This window comes from Rattus norvegicus, chromosome X (assembly GCF_036323735.1).
Source record: "Rattus norvegicus strain BN/NHsdMcwi chromosome X, GRCr8, whole genome shotgun sequence".
In the NCBI taxonomy this organism is placed as follows: domain Eukaryota; kingdom Metazoa; phylum Chordata; class Mammalia; order Rodentia; family Muridae; genus Rattus; species Rattus norvegicus.
The window spans coordinates 83,219,072-83,246,389 of record NC_086039.1 but is presented as its reverse complement, the minus strand read 5'-3'; the positions used below and the strand labels follow the sequence as shown (position 1 = coordinate 83,246,389).

The 27,318-nt window shown below is 40.2% G+C and overlaps 1 long non-coding RNA gene across 1 annotated transcript in view; it reads right to left on the bottom strand.

Annotated features, from left to right (window-relative positions):
• The window catches only part of LOC120099283 (uncharacterized), a 30,089-nt gene extending 8,771 nt beyond the window's left edge, over window positions 1-21,318 (bottom strand). The window contains exons 1-3 of the long non-coding RNA XR_005498352.1: window positions 21,177-21,318; window positions 20,049-20,096; window positions 3,476-3,570 (exon numbers count right to left, since the gene is read on the bottom strand). This is a non-coding gene — a long non-coding RNA (uncharacterized LOC120099283). The remainder of the gene's footprint in view (window positions 1-3,475; window positions 3,571-20,048; window positions 20,097-21,176) is intronic.
• Window positions 21,319-27,318: the final 6,000 nt, after the last annotated feature.

Sequence of the window (27,318 nt, the reverse complement as noted above, 5' to 3'; positions counted from 1 at the left end):
ATCTGTCCATTGATGAGAGTGGGGTGTTGAAATCTCCCACTATTATTGTGTGAGGTGCAATGTGTGTTTTGAGCTTTAGTAAGGTTTCTTTTACATATGTAGGTGCCCTTGTATTTGGGGCATAGATATTTAGGATTGAGAGTTCATCTTTGCGGATTTTTCCTTTGATGAGTATGAAGTGTCCTTCCTTATCTTTTTTGATGACTTTTAATTGAAAATTGATTTTATTTGATATTAGAATGGCTACTCCAGCTTGCTTCTTCTGACCATTTGCTTGGAAAATTGTTTTCCAGCCTTTCACTCTGAGGTAATGTCTGTCTTTGTCTCTGAGGTGTGTTTCCTGTAGGCAGCAGAATGCAGGGTCCCCGTTGCGTATCCAGTTTGTTAATCTATGTCTTTTTATTGGGGAGTTAAGGCCATTGATGTTGAGAGATATTAAGGAATAGTGATTATTGCTTCCCGTTATATTCATATTTGGATGTGAGGTTATGTTTGTGTGCTTTCACTCTCTTTGCCAAGACGATTCGTTTCTTGCTTCTTCTAGGGTATAGCTTGCCTCCTTATGTTGGGCTTTACCATTTATTATCCTTTGTAGTGCTGGATTTGTAGAAAGATATTGTGTAAATTTGGTTTTGTCATGGAATATCTTGATTTCTCCATCTATGTTAATTGAGAATTTTGCAGGATAAAGTAACCTGGGCTGGCATTTGTGTTCTCTTAGGGTCTGTATGACATCAGTCCAGGATCTTCTGGCCTTCATAATTTCTGGCGAGAAATCTGGTGTGATTCTGATAGGTCTGCCTTTATATGTTACTTGACCTTTTTCCCTTACTGCTTTTAATATTCTTTCTTTATTTTGTGCGTTTGGTGTTTTGACAATTATGTGACGGGAGGTGTTTCTTTTCTGGTCCAATCTATTTGGAGTTCTGTAGGCTTCTTGTATGCCTATGGGTATCCCTTTTTTTAGGTTAGGGAAGTTTTCTTCTATGATTTTCTTGAAGATATTTACTGGTCCTTTGAGCTGGGAGTCTTCACTCTCTTCTATACCTATTATCCTTAGGTTTGATCTTCTCATTGAGTCCTGGATTTCCTGTATGTTTTGGACCAGTAGCTTTTTCTGCTTTACATTATCTTTGACAGTTGACTCAATGACTTCTATGGAATCTTCTGCTCCTGAGATTCTCTCTTCCATCTCTTGTATTCTGTTGGTGAAGCTTGTATCTACAGCTCCTTGTCTCTTCTTTTGGTTTTCTATATCCAGGGTTGTTTCCATGTGTTCTTTCTTGATTGCTTCTATTTCCATTTTTAATTCCTTCAACTGTTTGATTGTGTTTTCCTGGAATTCTTTCAGGTATTTTTGCGATTCTTTCAGGGATTTTTGCGATTCCTCTCTGTAGGCTTCTACTTGTTTATTAATGTTTTCCTGTGTTTCCCTAAGGGAGTTCTTCACGTCTTTCTTGAAGTCCTCCAGCATCATGATCAAATATGATTTTGAAACTAGATCTTGTTTTTCTGGTGTGTTTGGATATTCCATGTTTGTTTTGGTGGGAGAATTGGGCTCCGATGATGCCATGTAGTCTTGTTTTCTGTTGCTTGGGTTCCAGCGCTTGCCTCTCGACATCAGATTATCTCTAGTATTACTTTCTTCTGCTATTTCTGACAGTGGCTAGACTGTCCTATAAGCCTGTGTGTCAGGAGTGCTGTAGACCTGTTTTCCTCTCTTTCAGTCAGTTATGGGGACAGAGTGTTCTGCTTTCGGGCGTGTAGTTTTTTTTCTCTACAGGTCTTCAGCTGTTTCTGTGGGCCTGTGTCTTGAGTTCACCAGGCAGCTTTCTTGCAGCAGAAAAGTTGGTCTTACCTGTGGTCCCGAGGCTCAAGTTCGCTCGTGGGGTGCTGCCCACGGACTCTCTGCAGCGGCAGCAAACAGGAAGATAGGCACCGCCCCTTCCGGGAGCTTCAGTGCACCAGGGTTCCAGATGGCCTTTGGTGTTTTCCTCTGGCGTCCGAGATGTGTGTGCAGAGAGCAGTCTCTTCTGGTTTCCCAGGCTTGTCTGCCTCTCTGAAGGTTTAGCTCTCCCTCCCACGGGATTTGGGTGCAGAGAACTGTATATCCGGTCTGTTTCCTTCAGGTTCTGGCGGTGTCTCAGGCAGGGGTCCTGCCGCTCTTGGGCCCTCCCCCACCGGAGCCCAGAGGCCTCATACAGTTTCCTCTTGGGCCAGGGATGTGGGCAGGGGTGGGCAGTGTTGGTGTTCTCTCACGCTCTGCAGCCTAGGAGTGCCCACCTGACCAGGCGGTGAGGTCTCTTTCCCACGGGGTCTGGGAGCAGAGAGCTGAGTATTTCTTATATACATTTCGAGTGTTATTCCCTTTCCCGGTTTCCGGGCAAACATCCCCCTCCCCCTCCCCTTCTTTATGGGTGTTCCCCTCCCCATACTCCCCCCCTTGCTGCCCTCCCCCCAACAATCTAGTTCACTGGGGGTTCAGTCTTAGCAGGACCCAGGGCTTCCCCTTCCACTGGTGCTCTTACTAGGATATTCATTGCTACCTATGAGGTCAGAGTCCAGGATCAGTCCATGTATAGTCTTTGAGTAGTGGCTTAGTCCCTGGAAGCTCTAGTTGCTTGGCATTGTTGTACATATGGGGTCTCAAGCCCCTTCAAGCTCTTCCAGTTCTTTCTCTGATTCCTTCAGCGGGGGTCCTATTCTCAATTCAGTGGTTTGCTGCTGGCATTCGCCTATGTATTTACTGTATTCTGGCTGTGTCTCTCGGGAGAGATCTACATCCGGCTCCTGTCGGCCTGCTCTTCTTTGCTTCATCCACCTTGTCTAATTGGATGGCTATATATGCATTGGCCACATGTAGGGCAGCCTCTGAATGGGTGTTAAGTCCTGTGGTTCTTACTGAATCAGTTTCTTTCTTAGTTCTCCTGTTATCACAATGCAGTCTGGACCTGAGAACTGAGCATTAAATATAGCTTCTCACATCCCCAGTTCCCTAAGAAGGACCTACCCTTCTATTGTTTTCCATTCCTTAATATTCGGAGCTACTTCAGCTGGAGATAGCAAACTTTACATGAGCCAATCCATCATTTTTTTTTCTGCCTTATATTATAAAGTCTTTGTCTCAAGAAGGGATTCTCATTTTTTCTGCTCCTTCAGCAGAAGTCTTATTGAGGCTTATTCCATCTGCTGCCACGTCTCATAAACCCCCTATTCAGGTAGCAAGGGACTCCTTTGTTGCTTGTTTGAACATCTTCCCTAGCTCTAACAGTTATGATTTTCAACATTATTTAGTTGCCATGGTTTCCTACACTAGCCCACAGTTACAATTTGAATATTCTCTTACAACCATGGTTTTCTGAACCAGAATATTATTGAGGCCCCCACCAGTATGCTGGATCATAGGCTTTCTCTTTACTACAGTTAGACAAGAAAGATGTATGCAGTAGCTTTTACGTTATATGCTTCCTCCTACCTCTCTGATTCTCCACAGAAGGTTCCAGATTTGGGGGTCCTGGGAAGGGCTCTGTATTACTGGTACATTCTGGGACCTCTTCTCCTTTTGACCCCCTAGATTTAAGAAAAAAAAAACATGACAGGCCACCATGTCTATTCTCAAACTTTTATATAGTTTACCTGGCAAGTCATAGGCAAATGTATTCCCACTGGACTCTTTCATCATCCTCAGAGAGATTTCTTATGACACACAGCAGCAACCAGGCTGCCTCTGAACATGCTTACTGATGCCCAAATCCCTAATGTGTTACTCCCACTGTCTGTAATATCTGATGAAGGCCATTGGTAGTTCTCAAAGGAGCTACATATTACTGAACCAGACCCTGCATCAAGCATGATACTCCATACCACCTGGGAATTCTCCAATATTTTCTATCTCAGTGGCCACATTTTAGTTACATGTCACACTACTGTCTGGACTGTCCATGCCTCGGCCACTGCCCCTACATAAGCCTTAATAGAACAAAACATGAGGTCAAATTTCTTGTGAAAATACCACCCCATCTCAACAAACTTCTTTGCATTTGCTTATCTCCTTCCCCACATCATGTATATCAGTGCTCTTTCCAACTCATCTGCAGTTTTATCAAATCCTCCTAATTATGCCAAGTACTGCTAAAGTTCCATCACAAGGGTAGAAAGTACAATGTTTTCCCCTTTAGCCAAGGTATGAATGACAAACTTAGACATGATTCTGCTAATGTTCACTCTGGGAAACCACAGAGTCCCTTATACATCATACATCAGGGATAATTTCCAGGGGTATATGTAATCCCCCTCAAAAAGGATACACCTAAAAATTTACGCAGAAAGAGTAAAGGCTTTCTCTCTAGCCATGTAGAGAGAATGTTTCTCCCCTAGTCTTCTCCTGGAAAAATTATTTTATCTCCTCCCTGAGGCCAGTACAGTTATAGCACACCAGTACAGTTAAGTGTAACAAAATGTTACAAAGAGCAACTCAATGTTCATGCTAGGGTCAACTGATACTTTCCAGTCCTCCATGAGGATGTATAAACAATTGACAAACCAAGAGTCAAGGATCTTTTACAAGGGGGTGCAGATGAATGTCCCAAGATAGATATTTGGCTAGTAGAACACACAGAGAAGATGAGTAAATAGATATCTAATTATCTCATTGTTCAAACATGTTGACATAAAAAATAACTATAACAACCTGAATATTTTATATGTTTAAGTCATGCATTTCTTTACAGCACCTCCAATCCCACCAGCTAAGGAGTGTTTCCCTTTCTCCACATTCTCTCCAGCATGTGTTGCTGCTTGAATTTTTGATCTTAGCCCTTCTGACTGGTATTAGGTGGATTCTCAGGATACGTTGATTTGTATTTCCCTTATGACTAAGGATGATGAACATCTCTTTAAGTGCTTCTCAGCTATCCTGGATTCCTCTGTTGAGAACTCTCTTTTTAGCTCAGTACCCCATTTGTTAATTGGGTTATTTGCCTTTTGGAGTCTAACTTCCTGAGTTCTTTATATATTTTGGATATTAGTCCTTTATAGGATGTAGGGCTAATGAAGATCATTTCACAGTCTGTAAGTTGATATTTTGTCCTACTGATAGTGTCCTTTGCCTTAAAGATGTCCCATTTATGAATTGTTGATTTTAGTGCCTGAGTCATTGGTATTCTGATCAGAAAATTTTCCCCTGTGCCAATGTGTTTGGGGCTATTTCCCGTTTGCTCTTCTATTAGATTTAATGTATATAGTTTTATGCTAAGGTCCTTGATCTCCTTGAAGTTGAGGTTTTCTGAAGGGTGATGAATATGGATCAATTTGCATTCTTCTACATGCACACTACCAGTTAAACCAGCAACATTTATTGAAGATGCTTTTTTCCCCCACAGTATGGTTTTGCTTTCTTTGTCAAAGTTTAAATGTTCCGAAGTGTGTGGGTCTATTTCTGGGCCTTTGATTCTATTTGATTGCTGAACCTGCCTCTCTCTGTACCAATACCATGCAGTTTTATCACTATTGCTCTGTTACATACGTTGAGGTCAGGGATGATAATTCTCCAGAAGTTCTTTTATTGTTCAGAATTATTTTGGCTGTCCTGGGTTTCTTGTTTTTCCATATGAGTTTGAGAATTGCTCTTTCCATGCCTGTGAAGAATTGTAATCTGAATGGGAATTGCATTGAATCTGTAGATTGCCTTTGGTAAGATAGACAATTTCATTATGTTAACCCTCCATTTCTGGTTGGATTGCAAAACTGTACAACCTCTTTGGAAATCAATCTGGTGGTTGCTCAGAAAACTGGAAATAGTTTTACCTGAATACCCAGCTTTACCACTCTCTGGGCATATACCCAAAAGATGCTTCACCATACCAAAACGACACATGCTCCACTATGTCCATAATAGCCATACTCATAATAGTCAGAAAGTGAAAGCAAACCAGATGTCCCTGAACTGAAGAATGGATATAGAAAATGTGGTTTCCGGAATGGAGTTCTATTCAACAATTTAAAATGAAGACAGCATTGTACCAAAATCCCTGTTGGGGAGAGAACTGGACTCTCAGAAGTGTGGATAATTCTGAGAGCTGAGGGATGACCACCACTTCTGTTTACATTCCTGGCCTGAGAGGAACCTATTCAGTGTCCTCTGGACACAGGAACCTACGAGCACACCCCGGCAGGACTCTTCTGGTTTCTGCCTGTGTTCAGAGCTGAAAGCCAGTCGAGAGGAGCACTGACACACCTGAGAGCAGAGGTAAGACCAATTCTTCTGCTCCAAGAGACACATATGGAGGCTTCAGGTCACACAAACCCAGGAGCAGCTCTCTGTTCCCAGATCCAGCTGAAAGCAAACAAGTCTAGAGGAGTGCTGACACACAGGCTTACAGGACAGTCAAGCCACTGACAGAAACAGCAAGACAAGCTAACACCAGAGAACCCTATGGCAAGAGGAAAGCACAGGAACTTAAAGAACAGAAACCAAGACTACTTGGCATCATCAGAGCCCAGTTCTCCCACCAAAGCAAGTAATGGAGACCCAAACACACATGAAAAGCAAGATTTGGATTTAAAATCACATCTCATAATGATAGAGGACTTTAAGAAAGACAGAAATAACTGCCTTAAAGAAATACAGGACAACAAAGGTAAACAAGTAGAAGCCCTTAAAGAGGAAAGACAAAAATCCCTTAATGAATTACAGAAAAATAAAACCAAACAGGTGAAGGAATTGAAAAAAACCATCCAGGATCTAAAAAATTGAAATACACACAATAAAGAAATCACACAGGGAGACAACCCTGGAGATAGAAAACCTAGGGAAGAGATCAGGAGTCATAGATGCAAGCATCACCAACAGAGTATGAGAGACAGAAGTAATCTCAGGTGTAGAAGATACATAGAAAACATTGACACGATGGTCAAAGAAAATGAAAAATGCAAAAATATCCTAACCCAAAACACCCAGGAAATTCACAACTCAGTGGTCATGGTGTCTCTTCACACCAATGGAACACTGATTAAGACAGGATTTGATTTGTCATAGTTTTTGATCTACATTAATCTTAGGACTTGATCTTAAAAGAGTTGTTCTAATGTATTTTCTATTATATGTTTGTTTTTACACTCCAGATTTTATTCCCCCCCTGGTCCACACCCTGAGAATTCCACATCCAATACCTTATCCCTGCCTCCCCCCACACTCCCCACCCCATCTCTGCAAGAATGTTCCCACCCTACCAGACCTCTAAACTTCCTGGGGCCTCCAGTCTTTTGAGGGTTAGGTGCATCTTCTCTGACTGAACCCAGACCCAGGAGTCTTCTGCTTTATATGTGTTGGAGGCCTCATATCAGCTCGTTAATGCTGCCTGGTTGGTGATCTAGTGTCTGAGAGATCTTGGGAGTCCAGGTTAATAGAGACTGCTGGTCCTCCTGCATGGTTGCCCTATTCCTCATCTTCCTCCAGCTTTCCCTAATTCAACCAGAGGGGTCAGCAGCTTCTGTTCATTGGTTCGGTGCAAATATTTATATTTGACTCTTTCAGCTGCTTCTTGGGTCTTTCGGAAGGCAGTCATGACAGGCCCCTTTTTGTGAATGCCCCTTAGTCTCAGTAATGGTGTCCCTTTGAGTTGGACCCCACTTTGCGCCTGTTGCTGGACATCTTTTCCTCAGCCTCTTCTCCATTTCCATCCCGGCATTTCTTTCAAACAGGAAGAATTATGGGTCATAGTTTTGACTGTGGGATAGCAACCCCATCTCTCACTTGATGCCCTTGGAGGTAGGTTCAATAAGTTCCTTCTCCCCACCATATAGCATATCAACTAGGGTTCCCCTTTGAGTCCTAAGAGTCTCTCACTTCCCAGGTCTCTGGTACATTCTATATGGTCCTCCCAACATTCCTCCTGAGGTCACCTGTTTCCCTTCTTCCTGCTGGCCCACAGGGCTTCAATCCTTTTCCCCTACCCAATACCAGATCATGTTCCCCTCTTCCCTAACCCCCTTCCTCTTTCCCTCCCCTGTCCCTCCCTCCTCACTTGTGGTTGTTTTCTTCCCCCTCCCAAGTGGAACTGGGGCATCCTCATTTTGGCTCTTTAGCTTGTTGAACTTTTTGAGTTCTGTGGACTGTATCTTGGGTATTCTGTATTTTGTTCCATTGGCTCATAACCACTTATTAGTGAGTGCATGTCCTTTTGTGTCCGAGTTATCTCTCTCAGGATGCCATTTTCTAGTTCCATTCATTTGCCTGCAAAACTCAGGATGTTCTTGTTCTTAATAGGTGAGTAGTATTCCATTGTGTAAATGAACTACATTTTCTGTATTCATTCTTCTGTCATGGGACATCTGGGTTGTTTCCAGCTTCTGGCTATCATAAATAAGGCCACTATGAACATTGTTCAACATATGACCCTGTGGCATGGTGGGGCATCTTTGGGATATATTCTCAAGAGCGGTATTTCTGGGTCCTTAGGTAAGTCTATTTCTAATTTTCTATATTACAGGCATAATATTTTTCTTCTCCATTTTGAAGTAGTAAATCAACTTCAATGTTGTTGTAAGGATCAAACACCTTGGTCAGAATATCACTCTCTTCTTTGTTTGATGCTCATGCACAGAGGTTAGACTAATTCAAAGTAGCTAAATAAAAATTTAACTTCATGTTCAATGCAGTAGTGTGTTGTGTCCTGATGGACAACTTCCTCTCTTTGTTCTTAAGGTGACTAGTTAAGCCAAGTATGAATCTGAAGAATGATGAAGAAAATATTTGCTAGTGGTTGAATTTATATAATGATAACTATTATTAGTTTCTTAATTTTGAAACCCATGATATTGTTACAGAAGAAACAAGATCATAAGATTAACACTAATGCACAAACTACAGAGCTTTAGAAGATGCTAGCTCTAGCCCTGTAATATGTTTCTGCTTGGTTTATATGTTGACTAAGTAATCAAAAGACTATTATATCATAAATTCAAGATGAATGCTTCAGGATTGTGGGGAAAATGATAAGATGGGTGTGTCTTCATTTTGGTGTCAAGTGACACCCTTTATAAGAATCAATGTTGTATGCAATGCTGTGATGCCAGCTACTTAAGAAATACTGTCAGATCAATTATGATATTTTGGACAGAAATACTGGAGTCATATTGTAACCTGAATAGTTGATTTAATAAAGTTGAAAACCTATTTAGTTCCATGGTAGGTAGAGGTTGAATATGTGTTTAATTTGCTACTAACAACCTAAGAGGTAATTTTTTTTAATTATTAACTTGAGTATTTCTTATTTACATTTCAAATGTTATTCCCTTTCCCGGTTTCCGGAAACATCAACAATCACGTTCACTAGGGGTTCAGTCTTAGCAGGACCCAGGGCTTCCCCTTCTACTGGTGATCTTACTAGGATATTCAATGCTACCTCTGAGGTCAGAGTCCAGGGACAGTCCATGTATAGTCTCTAGGTAGTGGCTTAGTCCCTGGAAGCTCTAGTTGCTTGGCATTGTTGTTCATAAGGGGTCTCGAGCCCCTTCAAGCTCTTTCAGTTCTTTCTCTGATTCCTTTAACGGGGGTCCTATTCTCAGTTCAGTGGTTTGTGCTGGCATTCGCTTCTGTATTTTCGGCATTCTGGCTGTGTCTCTCAGGAGAGAGCCACATCCGGCTCCTGTCGGCCTGCACTTCTTTGCTTCATCCATCTTGTCTAATTGGGTGGCTGTATATTTATGAGCCAGATGTGGGGCAGGCTCTGAATGGGTGTTCCTTCTGTGTCTGTTTTAATCTTTGCCTCTCTATTCCCTGCAAAGGGTATTCTTGTTCCCCTCTTAAAGAAGGAGTGAAGCATTCACATTTTGATCATCCGTCTTGAGTTTCATGTGTTCTGTGCATCTAGGGTAATTCAAGCATTTGGGCTAATAGCCACTTATCAATGAGTGCATACCATGTGTGTTTTTCTGTGATTGGGTTACCTCACTCAGGATGATATTTTCCAGTTCCAACCATTTGTCTATGAATTTCATAAAGGCATTGTTTTTGATAGCAGAGTAATATTCCATTTTGTAGATGTACCACATTTTCTGTATCCATTCCTCTGTTGGAGGTCATCTGGGTTCTTTCCAGCTTCTGGCTATTAGAAATGAGGCTGCTATGAACATAGTGGAGCACGTTTCTTTTTTTATATGTTGGGGCATCTTTTGGGTATATGCCCAAGAGTGGTATAGCTGGATCCTCAGGCAGTTCAATGTCCAATTTTCTGAGGAAGCTCCAGACTGATTTCCAGAACGGTTGTACCAGTCTGCAATCCCACCAACAATGGAGGAGTGCTCCTCTTTCTCCACATCCTTGACAGCATTTGCTGTCACCTGAGGGTTTTTTTTTTATTAACTTGAGTATTTCTTATTTACATTTCGAGTGTTATTCCCTTTCCCGGTTTCCGGGCAAACATCCCCCTAATCCCTCCCCCTCCCCTTCTTTATGGGTGTTCCCCTCCCCATCCTCCCCCCATTGAGGCCCTCCCCCCAACAATCTAGGTCACTGGGGGTTCAGTCTTAGAAGGACCCAGGGTTTCCCCTTCCACAGGTGCTCTTACTAGGATATTCATTGCTACCTATGAGGTCAGAGTCCAGGGTCAGTCCATGTATAGACTTTAGGTAGTGGCTTAGTCCCTGGAAGCTCTGGTTGCTTGGCATTGTTGTTCATATGGGGTCTTGAGCCCCTTTAAGCTCTTCCAGTTTTTTTTTCTGATTCCTACAACGGGGGTCCTATTCTCCGTTCAGTGGTTTGCTGCTGGCATTCGCCTCTGTATTTGCTGTATTCTGGCTGTGTCTCTCAGGAGAGATCTACATCCGGCTCCTGTCGGCCTGCACTTCTTTGCTTCATCCATCTTGTCTAATTGGATGGCTGTATATTTATGGGCCACATGTGGGGCAGGCTCTGAATGGGTGTTCCTTCTGTGTCTGTTTTAATCTTTGCCTTTCTATTCCCTGCCAAGGGTATTCTTGTTCCCCTTTTAAAGAAGGAGTGAAGCATTCACATTTTGATCATCCTTCTTGAGTTTCATGTGTTCTAGGCATCTAGGGTAATTCAAGCATTTGGGTTAATAGCCACTTATCAATGAGTGCATACCATGTGTGTTTTTCTGTGACTGGGTTACCTCACTCAGGATGATATTTTCCAGGTCCAACCATTTGCCTACGAATTTCGTAAAGTCATTTTGATAGCTGAGTAATATTCCATTGTGTAGATGTACCACATTTTCTGTATCCATTCCTCTGTTGAAGGGCATCTGGGTTCTTTCCAGGTTCTGGCTATTATAAATAAGGCTGGGATGAACATAGTGGAGCACGTGTCTTTTTTATATGTTGGGGCATCTTTTGGGTATATGCCCAAGAGTGGTGTAGCTGGATCCTCAGGTAGTTCAATGTCCAATTTTCTGAGGAACCTCCAGACTGATTTCCAGAATGGTTGTACCAGTCTGCAATCCCACCAACAATGGAGGAGTGTTCCTCTTTATCCCCATCCTCACCAGCATCTGCTGTCAACTGAGTTCTTGATCTTAGCCATTTTCACTGGTGTGAGGTGAAATCTCAGGGTTGTTTTGATTTTCATTTCCCTTACGACTAAGGATGTTGAACATTTCTTTAGGTGTTTTTCAGCCATTTGGCATTCCTCAGCTGTGAATTCTTTGTTTAGCTCTGAACCCCATTTTTTAATAGGGTTATTTGTCTCCCTGCGGTCTAACTTCTTGAGTTCTTTATATATTTTGGATATAAGCCCTCTATCTGTTGTAGGATTGGTAAAGATCTTTTCCCAATCTGTTGGTTGCCGTTTTGTCCTAAGCACAGTGTCCTTTGCCTTACAGAAGCTTTGCAGTTTTATGAGATCCCATTTGTCGATTCTTGATCTTAGAGCATAAGCCATTGGTGTTTTGTTCAGGAAATTTTCTCCAGTGCCCATGTGTTCGAGATGCTGCCCTAGTTTTTCTTCTATTAGTTTGAATGTGTCTGGTTTGATGTGGAGGTCCTTGATCCACTTGGACATAAGCTTTGTACAGGGTGATAAGCATGGATCGATCTGCATTCTTCTACATGTTGCTCTCCAGTTGAACCAGCACCATTTGCTGAAAATGCTATCTTTTTTCCATTTGACGGTTTTGGCTCCTTTGTCAAAACTGAAATGCCCATATGTGTGTGGGTTCATTTCTTGGTCTTCAATTCTATTCCATTGGTCCATCTGTCTGTCTCTGTGCCAATACCATGCAGTTTTTATCACTATTGCTCTGTAATACTGCTTGAGTTCAGGGATAGTGATTCCCCCTGAAGTCCTTTTATTGTTGAGGATAGTTTTAGCTATCCTGGGTTTTTTGTTATTCCAGATGAATTTGCAAATTGTTCTGTCTAACTCTTTGAAGAATTGGATTGGTATTTTGATGGGGATTGCATTGAATCTGTACCTCGCTTTTGGTAAAATGGCCATTTTTAATATATTAATCCTGCCAATCCATGAGCATGGGAGATCTTTCCATCTTCTGAGGTCTTCTTCAATTTCTAATTTTTAATATATTAATCTTGCCAATCCATGAGCATGGGAGATCTTTCCATCTTCTGAGGTCTTCTTCAATTTCGTTCTTCAGAGTCTTGAAGTTCTTATTGTACAGATCTTTTACTTGCTTGGTTAAAGTCACACCGAGGTACTTTATATTATTTGGGTCTATTATGAAGGGTGTTGTTTCCATAATTTCTTTCTCGGCTTCTTTCTGTTTTGTGTAGAGGAAGGCTACTGATTTATTTGAGTTAATTTTATACCCATCCCCTTTGCTGAAGTTGTTTATCAGCTTTAGTAGTTCTCTGGTGGAACTTTTGGGATCACTTAAATATACTATCATATCATCTGCAAATAGTGATATTTTGACTTCTTCTTTACCAATCTGAGTCCCCTTGACCTCCTTTTGTTGTCTGATTATTCTGGCTAGAACTTCAAGAACTATATTGCATAAGTAGGGAGAGAGTGGGCAGCCTTGTTTAGTCCCTGATTTTAGTGGATTGCTTCAAGTTTCTCTCCATTTAGTTTAATGTTAGCAACTGGTTTGCTGTATATGGCTTTTACTATGTTTAAGTAAGGGCCTTGAATTCCTATTCTTTCCAGGACTTTTATCATGAAGGGGTGTTCAATTTTGTCAAATGCTTTCTCAGCATCTAATGAAATGATCATGTGGTTTTGTTCTTTCAGTTGGTTTATAGAATGGATCACGTTGATGGTTTTCCTTATATTAAACCATCCCTGCATGCCTGGGATGTAGCCTACTCGATCATGGTGGATGATTGTTTTGATGTGCTCTTGGATTCGGTTTGCCAGAATTATATTGAGTATTTTTGCGTTGATATTCATAAGGGAAATTGGTCTGAAGTTCTCTTCTTTTGTTGGATCTTTGTGTGGTTTAGGTATAAGAGTAATTGTGGCTTCATAGAAGTAGTTCGGTAGAGCTCCATCTTTCTTTGTATGGTCCTTTTTGTTTCTACTTGGATGATTTCAGCTCTGAGTTTGACTATTTCCTGTCTTCTAATCCTCCTGGTTGTATTTGCTTCTTTTTGTTCTAGAGCTTTTATGTGTGTTGTCAAGCTGCTGACATATGCTCTCTCCTGTTTCTTTCTGCAGGTACTCAGAGCTATGAGTTTTCCTCTTGAAACTCTATAAGGCCTCTGGACTCCCGTGGCGGAGGGCCCAGGAGCGGCAGGACCCCTGCCTGAGACACCGCCAGAACCTGAAGGAAACAGACCGGATATACAGTTCTCTGCACCCAAATCCCGTTGGAGGGAAAGCTAAACCTTCAGAGAGGCAGACAAGCCTGGGAAACCAGAAGAGACTGCTCCCTGCACACACATCTCGGACGCCAGAGGAAAAAGCCAAAGACCATCTGGAACCCTGGTGCACTGCAGCTCCCGGAAGGGGCGGCACAGGTCTTCCTGGTTGCTGCCGCTGCAGAGAGCCCGTGGGCAGCACCCCACGAGCGAACTTGAGCCTCAGGACCACAGGTAAGACCAAATTTTCTGCTGCAAGAAAGCTGCCTGGTGAACTCAAGACACAGGCCCACAGGAACAGCTGAAGACCTATAGAGAGGAAAAACTACACGCCCGAAAGCAGAACACTCTGTCCCCATAACTGACTGAAAGAGAGGAAAACAGGTCTACAGCACTCCTGACACACAGGCTTATAGGACAGTCTAGCCACTGTCAGAAATAGCAGAACAAAGTAACACTAGAGATAATCTGATGGCGAGAGGCAAGCGCAGGAACCCAAGCAACAGAAACCAAGAGTTTTCCTCTTAGCATGGCTTTCATTGTGTCCCATAAGTTTGGGTATGTTCTACCTTCATTTTCATTAAATTCTAAGAAGTCTTTAATTTCTTTCTTTATTTCTTCCTTGACCAGGTTATCGTTGAGTAGAACATTGTTCAACTTCCACATATATGTGGGCGTTCTTCCCTTATTGTTATTGAAGACCAGCTTTAGGCCGTGGTGGTCTGATAGCACGCATGGGATTATTTCTATCTTTCTGTACCTGTTGAGGCCCGTTTTTTGACCAATTATATGGTCAATTTTGGAGAAAGTACCATGAGGAGCTGAGAAGAAGGTATATCCTTTTGCTTTAGGATAGAATGTTCTATAAATATCTGTTAAGTCCATTTGGTTCATGACTTCTCTTAGTCTGTCTACGTCTCTGTTTAATTTCTGTTTCCATGATCTGTCCATTGATGAGAGTGGGGTGTTGAAATCTCCTACTATTATTGTGTGAGGTGCAATGTGTGTTTTGAGCATTAGTAAGGTTTCTTTTATGTATGTAGATGCCCTTGTATTTGGGGCATAGATATTTAGGATTGAGAGTTCATCTTGGTGGATTTTTCCTTTGATGAATATGAAGTGTCCTTCCTTATCTTTTTTAATGACCTTTAGTTGAAAATTGATTTTGTTTGATATTAGAATGCCTACTCCAGCTTGCTTCTTCTGACCATTTGCTTGGAAAGTTGTTTTCCAGCCTTTCACTTTGAGGTAGTGTCTGTCTTTATCTCTGAGGTATGTTTCCTGTAGGCAGCAGAATGCAGGGTCCTCATTGCGTATCCAGTTTGTTAATCAATGTCTTTTTATTGGGGAGTTGAGGCCATTGATGTTGAGAGATATTAAGGAATAGTGATTATTGCCTCCTGTTATATTCATATTTGGATATGAGGTTATGTTTGTGTGCTTTTCTTCTTTGTTTTGTTGCCAAGATGATTAGTTTCTTGCTTCTTCTAGGTTATAGCTTGCCTCCTTATGTTGGGCTTTACCATTTATTATCCTTTGTAGTGCTGGATTTGTAGAAAGATATTGTGTAAATTTGGTTTTGTCATGGAATATCTTGGTTTCTCCATCTATGTTAATTGAGAATTTTGCAGGATACAGTAACATGGGCTGGCATTTTTGTTCTCTTAGGGTCTGTATGACATCTGTCCATGATCTTCTGACTTTCATAGTCTCTGGCGAAAAGTCTGGTGTGATTCTGATAGGTCTGCGTTTATATGTTATTTGACCTTTTTCCCTTACTGCTTTTAATATTCTTTCTTTATTTTGTGCATTTGGTGTTTTGACTATTATGTGTTGGAAGGTGTTTCTTTTCTGGTCCAATCTATTTGGAGTTCTGTAGGCTTCTTGTATGCCTATGGGTATCTCTTTTTTTTTTTTTTAGGTTAGGGAAGTTTTCTTCTATGATTTGTTGAAGATATTTACTTGTCCTTTGAGCTGGGAGTCTTCACTCTCTTCTATACCTATTATCCTTAGGTTTGATCTTCTCATTGAGTCCTGGATTTCCTGTATGTTTTGAACCAGTAGCTTTTTCCGTTTTACATTATCTTTGACTGTTGAGTCGATGATTTCTATGGAATCTTCTGCTCCTGAGTTTCTCTCTTCTATCTCTTGTATTCTCTTGGTGATTCTTGTATCTATGGCTCTTTTTCTCTTCCTTTGGTTTTCTATATCCAGGGTTGTTTCCATGTGTTCTTTCTTGATTGCTTCTATTTCCATTTTTAATTCCTTCAATTGTTTGATTGTGTTTTCCTGGAATTCTTTCAGGGATTTTTGCGATTCCTCTCTGTAGGCTTCTACTTGTTTATTTATGTTTTCCTGTGTTTCTCTATGGGAGTTTTTCATGCCTTTCTTGAAGTCCTCCAGCATCAATATCAAATATGATTTTGAAACTAGATCTTGCTTTTCTGGTGTGTTTGGATATTCTGTGTTTGTTTTGGTGGGAGAATTGGGCTCCGATGATGCCATGTAGTCTTGGTTTCTGTTGCTTGGGTTCCTGCGCTTGCCTCTCGCCATCATATTATCTCTAGTGTTACTTTGTTCTGCTACTTCTGACAGTAGCTAGACTGTCCTATAAGCCTGTGTGTCAGGAGTGTTGTAGACCTATTTTCCTGTTTTCTTTCAGTCATTTATGGGGACAGAGTGTTCTGCTTTTGGGAGTGTAGTTTTTTCTATCTTCAGGTCTTCAGCTCTTCCTGTGGGCCTGTGTCTTGAGTTCACCAGGTAGGTTGTTTACTGCAGAAAAGTTCGTCCTACCTGCGGTCCCGAGGCTCAAGTTTCCTTGTGAGATGTTGCTTATGAGCTCTCCGTGGCAGCAGCAACCAGGAAGATCTGTGCCACCTTTTCCGGGAGCTTCCGTGCACCAGGGTTCCAGATGGCGTTTGGTGTTTCCTCTGGAGTCAGAGATGTGGGCCGAGTGTAGACTCTTCTGGTTTCCCAGGCATGTCTGCCTCTCTGAAGGTTTAGCTCTCCCTCCCATGGGATTTGGGTGCAGAGAACTGTTTATCCGGTCGGCCCCTTCAGGTTCCGGTGGTGTCTCAGATGCAGAGGATTTCCTGCTCCTGTACCCTTATCCGAGGGAACCCAGAGGCCGTATACAGTTTCCTCTTGGCCAGGGATGTGGGCGGGGGTGGGCAGTGTTGGTGGTCTCTTCTGCTCTGCAGTCTGAGGAGTTCCCACCTGTCTTGGCAGTGAGCTCTCTCTCCCACCCCTAAGAGGTAATTTTAGAGACTGTTGCTCACATATTTAGGGACTCCGGTCTTAGATAGTCTGAAATTTTTAAGCCTTTACATTATTCCCATTCATAATATTATGACAACCTTGTTCATAAGGATGTTTCATTGGATGAAAGAAAGAATAGCTGAAGAAATAGGTTTAATGATATCAACAAATATTCATAGAATGAGTGAATTCTAGTTTTGTACATTATTCTCATATATTTACTAAAATTCTCCTCTGGCAAGAACATTCTTTGGTGTTAATTTTCATAGAACAATGTGGTTGTTTCAATAGCCATTGCCCCTATATATTCATGTGTTTGAATGCTTGGCCCGTAGGGAATGAGACTATCAGAAGATACAGCCTTTTGGAGTAGGTGTTACCTTGGTGGAGGAAGTTTGTCACTATGAGGGTAGGCTCAAGCTCCATCCAGTATGGAATTCTAATCTCTCTCTGGCTGCTTTCAAATCAAGATATAGAATTCTTGGCTCCTTCAGCACCATGTCTGCCTGGATGTTGCCATGGTTCTTGCCCTAACAGTAGTAAACTAAGCCTCTGAAACTGTAAGAAAACTCCAATAAAATTTTGTCCATTATAAGTATTTCCTTTGTCATAGTGTCTCTTCACAGAAATGGAAACCCTAACTGAGACAGATAGGTTTATTTTTATGACTTTTTATTGTTTTCTATGATGACCAAGACACATAGCAGTCATGGTAAGAAGACACAGAATCAATTACACAGATCTGGGACTTTGACAAGTGACAAAGGCAGACTCATTTATTGCAGGAACTAGGCAAACATTTATACACCCCTCTTTCCATATAATTGGCTCTCAATTAGCTAGATGGTGGTGGTAACTGCTTTTCACTGTCTTGCTTCATTGCCTGATCCGATGTCAGTGGTCGCTAGCCTTGCCAGCAGATTCTAGGTTGGCTCTGGGAGGAACTATTAGCAGCACATGTGCCAGCATTATGGCTGTGCCTTCTTGCCTAAGTTCTTCCTATGTTTTTCTATACAGAGTGGATTACCATATAACTTTTCCTCAAATTTCATGTATGCCAACGTTCCAATCTCATGCTATGTTCTTGAACATCTGACCAAATTACCTGCTATATTGATGTATAATTCCATATATGATCACTTTCTTTCCATTCAAAGTACAAAACTAGGTAAAATTGCAACTTACTCTCATTGGCAAAATTTTCCTGTTTTTAGGGATGTCTGAGAAAACTGCTATACTGCCAAGACTGTATACTTTTATGTAAAACTTACTTAGCCTAAAAAAAAAAAACTGTAAATTAGACAGTTGAGTTAGGAGGATTGCACAATTAGTAAGAACTTGCTTTGTAAAGTTGTCATCCCTGAAAATGTACATACAAGCAACATTATATGCAGTGAACAGGGTAGATTCACTCATTTAGGAATAACCATATGTACATATATGTATGTAACAATAATTAAAAAGAGATCACGCGTTTGAAAAAAAAGGAAATATGGGTGTGTTGGACGGAATGGAGGGAGGAAGACCAAGGTAACTCTTGTAAGAAATATATATATATATATATATATATATATATATATATATATATATATATATATATATATGATTGGAATTGGCTTACAGTTTCAGAGGCTTAGCCCATTATAATGGTGACAGGAATCATGATGGCTTCCAGGCAGACATGGTACTGGAAGAGTCATAAGTTCTACATCTTTACCCAAAGGCAGCCAGAAGAATGCCAATGGGGTCATTCAACAAAATTGAGGATTGCCACCATGAAGAGAGCCTATGAAAGGCTATTGGTGAAGCCTAGCTACAGTGGCATACCCCAGACTATTAAAGATATTAAAACCATGGGATGATTAACAAAAAAAGCTGCAGCAGTGGAGTAGAATCAGCCAGAGTCTAGAGTACTACAGAGGGCAGAGCTAGAAAAGTGACCCAAACCCTTTGGAGGAGCCCAGAAGATCATGTGTGGATCTTAGACATTGGAACAAGAAGTTGTAAAGTTGAAGTTTCCCTGGATACCCCAAGATATTAGATACCAGAGCCATGGGATATCTGCTGAAGACAGCTACCAATAGAAAGTAGAACCAACCCAAGAAAAGAATTGTTTTGCAGTGAACAAACCGAAAGGGTGTTAGACATAAGATATACAGATCAGACTTTGGAGTTTGACCAGCTGATTTTCTATCTTTCTTTGATCCAGTAATATATATGATGTTGTAAGTTTGTGATGATTTTTATTTTTTATTTTATAGCTGATTACATTTAAGTGAGTGCACTAATCTCAAAAAAGACTTTGGACTTTGTAATTTTAAACATTATTGAGACTATGATAAATTTTGAAGATGGACTAAATGTATTTTGCATTATGCTATGGTAATGTATGGCCTCCATAGGCTCATGTATTTGAACAAGCCTAGGAGTAGAATGTGGTAGTTTGAATATGCTTGCCCATTGGGAAGTAGCATTCCAAGATGTTGTATCATTAGAAGAGGTGTGGCCTTGATAGAGGAAGTGTGTCACTGTGGTGGTGGATATTGAGGTCTCTATGCTCAAGCTCCTCCCGGTGTGGAAAAAGGGTAGCTCAGGGTCTGGTTGACTCCCATTGCTGTTGCTCTTCTTGGTGGTCATCCTATAGTACTGTCATCCCCAGTATGCTGGCATCTTCTGCTGCATCTAGGAATCGCCAATAGCCTCTCATAGGCTTCCTTCAGAGTGTCAAGCCTTAACTTGGTCAAATGACTCCTTCAGTCGGTGGCCTTACAACTGCTGCTGTGCTTTCATCAATGGCTTTTCCTGGCCTCTCACAGTGCCAAGCCTCAGCTGCTCTTCATGACTCCTTCATGCCTTCAAAACCAATACTACTTGGGTGATTCTTACATATTACCAAGTCTAATTGCCAGCATAATATATATCTCTAGAACACAGCTTATTTATGCTCTCAGAAAACACCAGAAGATTTTACCTTAGTGATGCTGATCTCTTCTTAATCATTGCTAATTTCTTACCTCCAGCTAACCAGCATCAGCTGTTCCAGTAACCCCTTCTTCTTGTGACTATAAAGACAGAGACATATGGCTGAAATTGCTGAGTTGCACCATTTGCTGTGGTTGGAACATGCCCCTCCCTTTGTTCTATTACATCATCACCAGTTTTCTGTTTTCCAATTCCTTCCCTGTCTAATCTTGCCTGTCCTCTAACTTACTCTGTAGACTGACTTGAAGTTAGAGATCTGCATGCCTCTGTCTCTTGAGTGCTAGCATTAAGTTGCATACCACCACACCTGGACATAAGCTTTTCTTTATCTGGAACAGGCTAGCCTTGAACTCAGATATCTGCTTGCCTCTTTCTCTTTGAATTAAAGGCATGTACCATCATGGCTGGACCTAAGCTTTACTTTAATTGCTTTTCACAAAATTATTATAAACATGGCCATTAAGCCTCAAGATTTGGATCATAGGTATACCCTTTATTTCTGGATTGCTGTTCATCACAGATTAAAAGTCCAAATGAAGACAATAATCAGGTCATAATAAAGCTTAAACTTAGCTAGGTAGGACCACTCAGGTCATCACTCTTTTAATTACATTAATATGCTTGAACATAGAATTTAGCTTCATTCCACTTCCTGTTTCTCTTTCACTCTTTGAACTATACATTTTTTCTTTGTTTGCTAATCCTAATCAAAACATTCTTCATGAGAGTAAATCAGAGGACAAAGTCTATGGTGCACTTTCTTTTTCAATGTAATAAATCTGAACCTCTTCATATAAACCATAGGCAGACTCTTCAGAGAAGGGCAAAAGGCAGCCACATTCTTCATTAAAATATCAAAAGAAGGCCACCTATGAAAAGCCTGCTGCTCTGAAACCTCTGGATAAGGTCTCCTGCAGTTTAAATTACCCTCAGCACAATTGTCTTCCATGCTTCTACTAGTATAACCCATTAAGTCCCACTTAAAGCATTCTACTGCTTTCCAATGTCCCCAAATTCCTCTGAACAAAAGCATTATCAAGCCTATCACAGCAAGAGCCTAGGTACCAATTTCTGTATTAGTTAGGGTTTCATTGTTGTGAAGTGACACTGTATCTACAGCAATTCTTACAGAAGAAAACATTTCATTGGGGTTCACTTACAGTTTCAGAGGTTCAGTCCATTATCATCATAGTGAGAAGAACGGAGCATCCAGGAACATATGGTGCTGGAAGAGCCAAGAGTTCTATATTTTGGAAAGGCAGACAGGAGGAGGCTCTCTTTCCGGAGTGGTCAGAGCTTGAACATAGAGACCTCAACACCCACTCTTACAGTGATATACTTCCTCTAACAGACCACACCTCCTACAATAGTGCAACAGCTCTTAATAGTGCCACTTCCTATAGGCAAAGCATATTCAACCCACCACAAAAAGTAAAATAACTTCTAAAGTATTTTATTTTTGTTAAATGTATGTGTATATTTTCATGTGTTTGAGTGTCCATAGCAGCCTAAGGAAATCATCAGTTTCCCTGGAGCTTTAGTTTTATGCTGTTCTGAGCTTCAAATGTGTGTTAGACAAAAAAAAAAGTCAATGTCCTCTGTCAAAAGAGCAAGCATTCTTAGTCATTGAACCATCTCCTGAGATCAAATAAGGATATGACTTTGATATCCAAATCCCATCAAAATGTTGGCTGTGGTTGTGTTCTTATATTCCCAGTGCTGTAGAGGCAGGGACAAAGGGATATCTGGAGGTTGTTGATCAGTCTACTTGATGAGCTCCAGGTTAATCGAGCTCAGTTTTGCAAAGACTTGGGTAGACAGATTTCTGAAGATCTCCTGGGTTCAAACTCCATGCTCCCACACCTATATGTATTCACACATCGATGAATTGAAAGCACAACAACAACAAAATAAGGGGAATATCTTTTCTTCCTTTGCCAAATAAGTATAAGATTTTCCCATAGTGAGAGAAAAGGAGTTGTGAAGGTGTCACAGTTTTTTTATTTCATGTTGCTGTGATACAATATTACAACAAAAATAACGTATAAAAGAAAGGGTTCCCAGTTTCATGTTATAGTCCATCCTGACAGGGAAGTCACAGAAGGAAGAACCTGGTAGGTTAGCTACACTGTATCCAGAGTTAGGAAGCAGAAATCAACACATGCTTGTGACTAGCTGTTCCTCTTTTTGTTCAGTTCTAGACCCAGGCCCTGCAATAGTGCTGGCTACATTAAGTGTGGGCCATTACACCCCAATTAACCCTACTAAAGGACTCCTAAACATGCCCACAGACCACCTCATCAAGAGTCCTTTCTCAGCTGACTTCATGTTTTTTCCAAGTTGACAACTGGAATTAACCATCACAGGGGGCATGCAAATGAGAGTTTCTTTGTGTAATTTACATATATATTTTTACATGACTAAGTCTAATCATATATATGAACCAATCTATAGATGGATTACTCACACACATGCACACACACACACACACACACACACACACACACACACAACAAACACACAAGGATTCTATTTGATGATGAGGTGGTGAGATGTAATATATTCTGACAATATGATTTCATGAATTAGATTAACACAGTTCTTTAAGTACAGGTCATATTACATCATGGCTAACTGACTAGTAGTCAAATATTTTGTTTCTACAAAGACCCAATAGACTTTAGGACTTGTTTCTTAAAAGAATGATGATATTCTGCCTGTGAGATATGCTATAATAGTAGTGGCACATAGTTTGTGGAAGTACCAATCCAATATCTAATTTTACTTAATGCCTGCTCTACAAGATTGACACTACTTAGGTGACCAAGAACTAGAAACTGGATAGCCCAGGGATCTAGAGTAAAGCTAAAAGCTACTGTTCTTAAAAAATAAAAAAAGTAACAAGAAAATGGCTTCTTTTTTTGGATATTTCTTTTTATTTACATTTCAAATGTTATCTCTTTTCCTGGTTTCCCATCCATAAACCCCTTATTCCATTCCCCTTCCCCCTGCTTCTAGAATGGTGCTTCTCTATCCACCCACTCACTCCTTCCTACCTTCCTGTCTTAACATTCTCCTACACTGGAGCATTGAGCCTTGGTAGGACCACAGGTCCCCACACCCCATTGATGCCCAACAATGCCATCTTTTGCTACATGCGCAGCTGGTGTCATGTGTATTCTTTGGATGGTGGTTTAGTTCCTGGAAGCTCTGGTTGGTTGGTATTGTTATTCTTATGGGGTTGCAAAATATCATTCAGCTATATTCATCAGCTATCATCAGAAAAGCTTTTTCTATCGGCAAATGAGAAAAAAATACAGAGACCCACAGCCAGACATTTTGCAGAGATTAAGAGACTCTCTATATATACAAATACATAAATACATATTTTTGTGTCTGTTTTTGAGGCTTTTGTATATACAGTTTCAAGGCTGATCATTTTGAATTGGACAGTTTCATCCTTGTGACCTCTCCAATGGAATAGGCTTATTCTCCTTTTGCTGGAAGTCATTATTTACCTGCAATCCATTATATAGTATGGAAACCAAGGAGTGTAAACAACTCAATTGTTATTAATATTTCCAATTTGTTTATGTAGCTACTCATAGAAGAAACTGTTTCTACACACACCCCAATCACTCTTTCACACAAGCACACACTTCCTAGCATTCTGTTTGTTATAACATTTCTGTCTCCTTCTTCTGCAATGTTCCCTGAGTCATAGATGGAGAGATAATACAGATGTATCCACTTGAGCTGGGCACCCATGATCTATTGTTTTCTGCATTATGTCCACTGTTTTTTCTTTGCCATAAAAAGCATGATTCCTCTGAAAAGAGGTGGTAGCCACATTTATTCTGTGAATGTGATGATGAGCTTTAGAATGTAATAATAAATGATGCTGGTCTAGAAAAGTCATAGAAGTAGATTCATTTCTAATGTTCATGACACCACTGTCTTTAGGAAGCTTGTAGATTTCCAGTAGTAGACATGCTTTCCATCTTCTTAAGTGGGCCTCACATACAATTATACAGCAGTTGTTTGCCACTGGCATGTGAATGCCATTTATTAAACCTATAGTGGTTTCATGCCGGGCTAGATATTGTTATGGTTCACAGACATTTCAGCTGGATAGTACTGTTTAGTTGCTTCTCTGCCTTGACAGCTTGCATATTATTTTCTGGTACCATGGAGGCTAGACGGAAAGAAAGGCTTGCAGTTGAGATCTAGCTCAAATCATCAAAGTCTGTGCCCTAAGTGTCTTTAGTAATAAAGGCTCAACCTCAATCCCTATGAGACAAGCAAGAGCTACATTGGAAGTCTATGTAGCTTTGGAAGCTACTTGGTTTGCTGGAGAGTTTATAGGAAGATTAGACAATTGGATGTTATATAAGAGGAAGGAACCTCAATTAACAAAATGTCTCCATAAGATCAGGTAGTAGGCAGACCTGTAAGGCATTTTCCCGAGATCTGACATTTGTTAGACAAACCGAGGTTTTACACATTATTGGGAAAGGCATGTGCATGTATATTTGTGTATGTGCATTTGTGCATTACTATGAGACACTGGTATACCTGAAGCTCTTAATCTATGTTTGGATACTCACACTCTTGTATGATATGTATATATATATATCATACAATACAATACAATATAGCATGCTATATACATAGATATTACAAACATTTTAAGTGTTTAAAACAAGACTTAATTGTACTATAAAGTTTTTGCAATATTTAAAATTCAGTATCTATAAAATTCATTTGAGTATTTTTGTGCTCATTTTGTTAAAGTCTTGGAGCTTCAGTGCTACTACAAAAGGGTTGAATATTTTTTGAATGGACCACATGTATCTAGAGGCTAAAAACATCACTCTATTTTCAGGCATAAGTGGCTGATCACTAATAACTTCTGTGAGCATCCCAATACATTCTCACATCAACTTTATAATGCCTGCCTATGAAAAAGCATTTTCTTAGTTAGTGATTGATGGGAGAGGACCCAGCCCATTGTGGGCTGGTAGTCCTTAATGCATGCTGGGCATGCTATGAGGAACAAATCACTAAGTAACACCCTTCTTCCATGGCCTCTGCATCAGTTCCTGCCTCCAGGTTCCTGCCCTATTTGAGTTCCTTTTCTGACTTCCTGGGATGATGAACAGTGATGTGGAAGTATAAGCCACATAATTCCTTTCTTCCTAAAATTACTTTTTTCCTTATGGTATTTATCACAGCAATGAAAACCCTAATTAAGACACTTGGATTTCCCTTACCAAACATTAAAAATGAAATTTTCTGTACCTGTTATTAGTAAAACCACATAGCATAGAATAAGAGTAATATCATAGTTCTCAATATTTTTACTTGAAATTTTTACCCTGAGAAGAAATTTCTTTTTTCTAAAGAAGTAAATTTAAATGCAGTCAATAGCATTCTTTTGTTATAGTATGTCATTAGGCATGGGCAGACAGGTCACATTACAAAGTAATGTATTAAAAAACATTAAACATTAAATTGCATAATGAGTAATATGTGAAGATGCAAGTAGGTAGAGTAATCATATGTTCTGTGACATAAAAGTTGCTATTGTGCCTTAGGCCTCTATAAATGGCATTTTTGGACTGCAATCACAGACACATAGTTTAGTGTTTTCTACATTCATCACTGTGAGCTCCTTCAGATATGAAAGTATTTGCTATGAATGAAAACTCCACCAAAAAAGCATTGCTACTTGAGAACGCCATGGTGTCCTTGAAATCAAATGGTTATTTATTGTTTAGGAATATTACAGCAGCATGATTCACATGAGAGTTACACAGAGACACTGGTTTGTTACTTACCAACTAGTTTGAATGTCACTGATGTTGACAGTGTCCAAAAATTCAATAATCAAAGTATTAGTTCTATATTTAATTTGGTAAAAAAACATATTTGTCCTTCTTGGCTTGTCACTATTTCTCAGTTGTTAGTTAACATGAATTTATAAACATATTTATTCTGCAAATTGCATCAATTCTTTAGATTTTATTTACCACTAGGCTGGCATCTAAACTTTATCTTGCAATGTCAAATTAGAAATGAAATATATATATATATATATATAATACTTTTTACATGGTTTTGAAATATGAAGCAGATTTGAGGGGAAAATAATGGGAAGGGAAGATAAAAGTTGTAACATGCAAGAAGATGTATACCATTCGATTCTTAAACGTTTTTGTGAATGTTTGTTATCGTGAGTGGGATCATTTTACATTTGTAAAAGACAAGATCTCCAAAGGAGCAAATAAGGAGAGTCTCGATGTAAAGATGCTCTTATGAGCCCATCAAGAGATTCTAATCAGCTTTGATTTGGACATCAAAAAATATTCTCTGTCCTGATTTCTGGTTCTCTGCCTAGGACTAATAATTTCAATATCACTTAACTTTATGTCTTCTTCATATCCTTTCCTCCCTACCAGTTATAAAACTAAAATCACTAATATAGATATACTTTTGGGTTCTTTTCAATAGGTCCTCTGGAAGGTACTATAACTGTCACATTCTGTTTATCCATTCAGCTATGAGAATCCAAAACAATCACTTGGCTATTTTTTTTAGATTAATAGTGTTACTCTTTATGAGGTACACTGTTGTCTTTAAATTACATCTTCATTTCTTCATGTTTCATGACATCCCGTTGAGGTAGGCTAGTTTTGTAACTTGCAGCTTAGAGGAAATTTGCCACTGGTAATATTTGGTCATGCTAGAAATTGTAGGATTTTATCAGCTATCTCTCTTGCATACCCATTTCATTATAATAGCCCAACTAAGGATTGAACTTTGGTTTTGCAAAAGATTTCCCAACTAATTTCCAAGTAGCTGCCTAGTCTGATAAAACCCAGACAATCCCTTAGCATGTCACAACAAAAATGATTATTGTGGTTGTTTATCCTATGGTTCCCTTTGGTGATGAACATAAAATCATACATAGAAAAATTATATATGATGATTTTGCCTCCATTATGTATTATCACAGTGTTTTATAACTTTGTTTGGAGCGTGGCTGCCTTTGACTCAGTTGTGTGCCATTGAATCCCATTCCACTAACTGGACTGCTTGGTTGGCCTCAGTGAAAGAGGAGGTGCTTAGTACTGCTGGGACAGGATTTCCTAAGGTGGAGTGGTACCCAAAAGGGCTTTCCCTTTCTCTGTTGTAAAGGGGTGGAGGTAATAGGAGGAGGGATTTGTAAGGGCAGGACTGGGAGGAAAGGAGGGAGGGGGGCACTAACTAAATTTTTAATGGTCATAAGGGTCACCACTT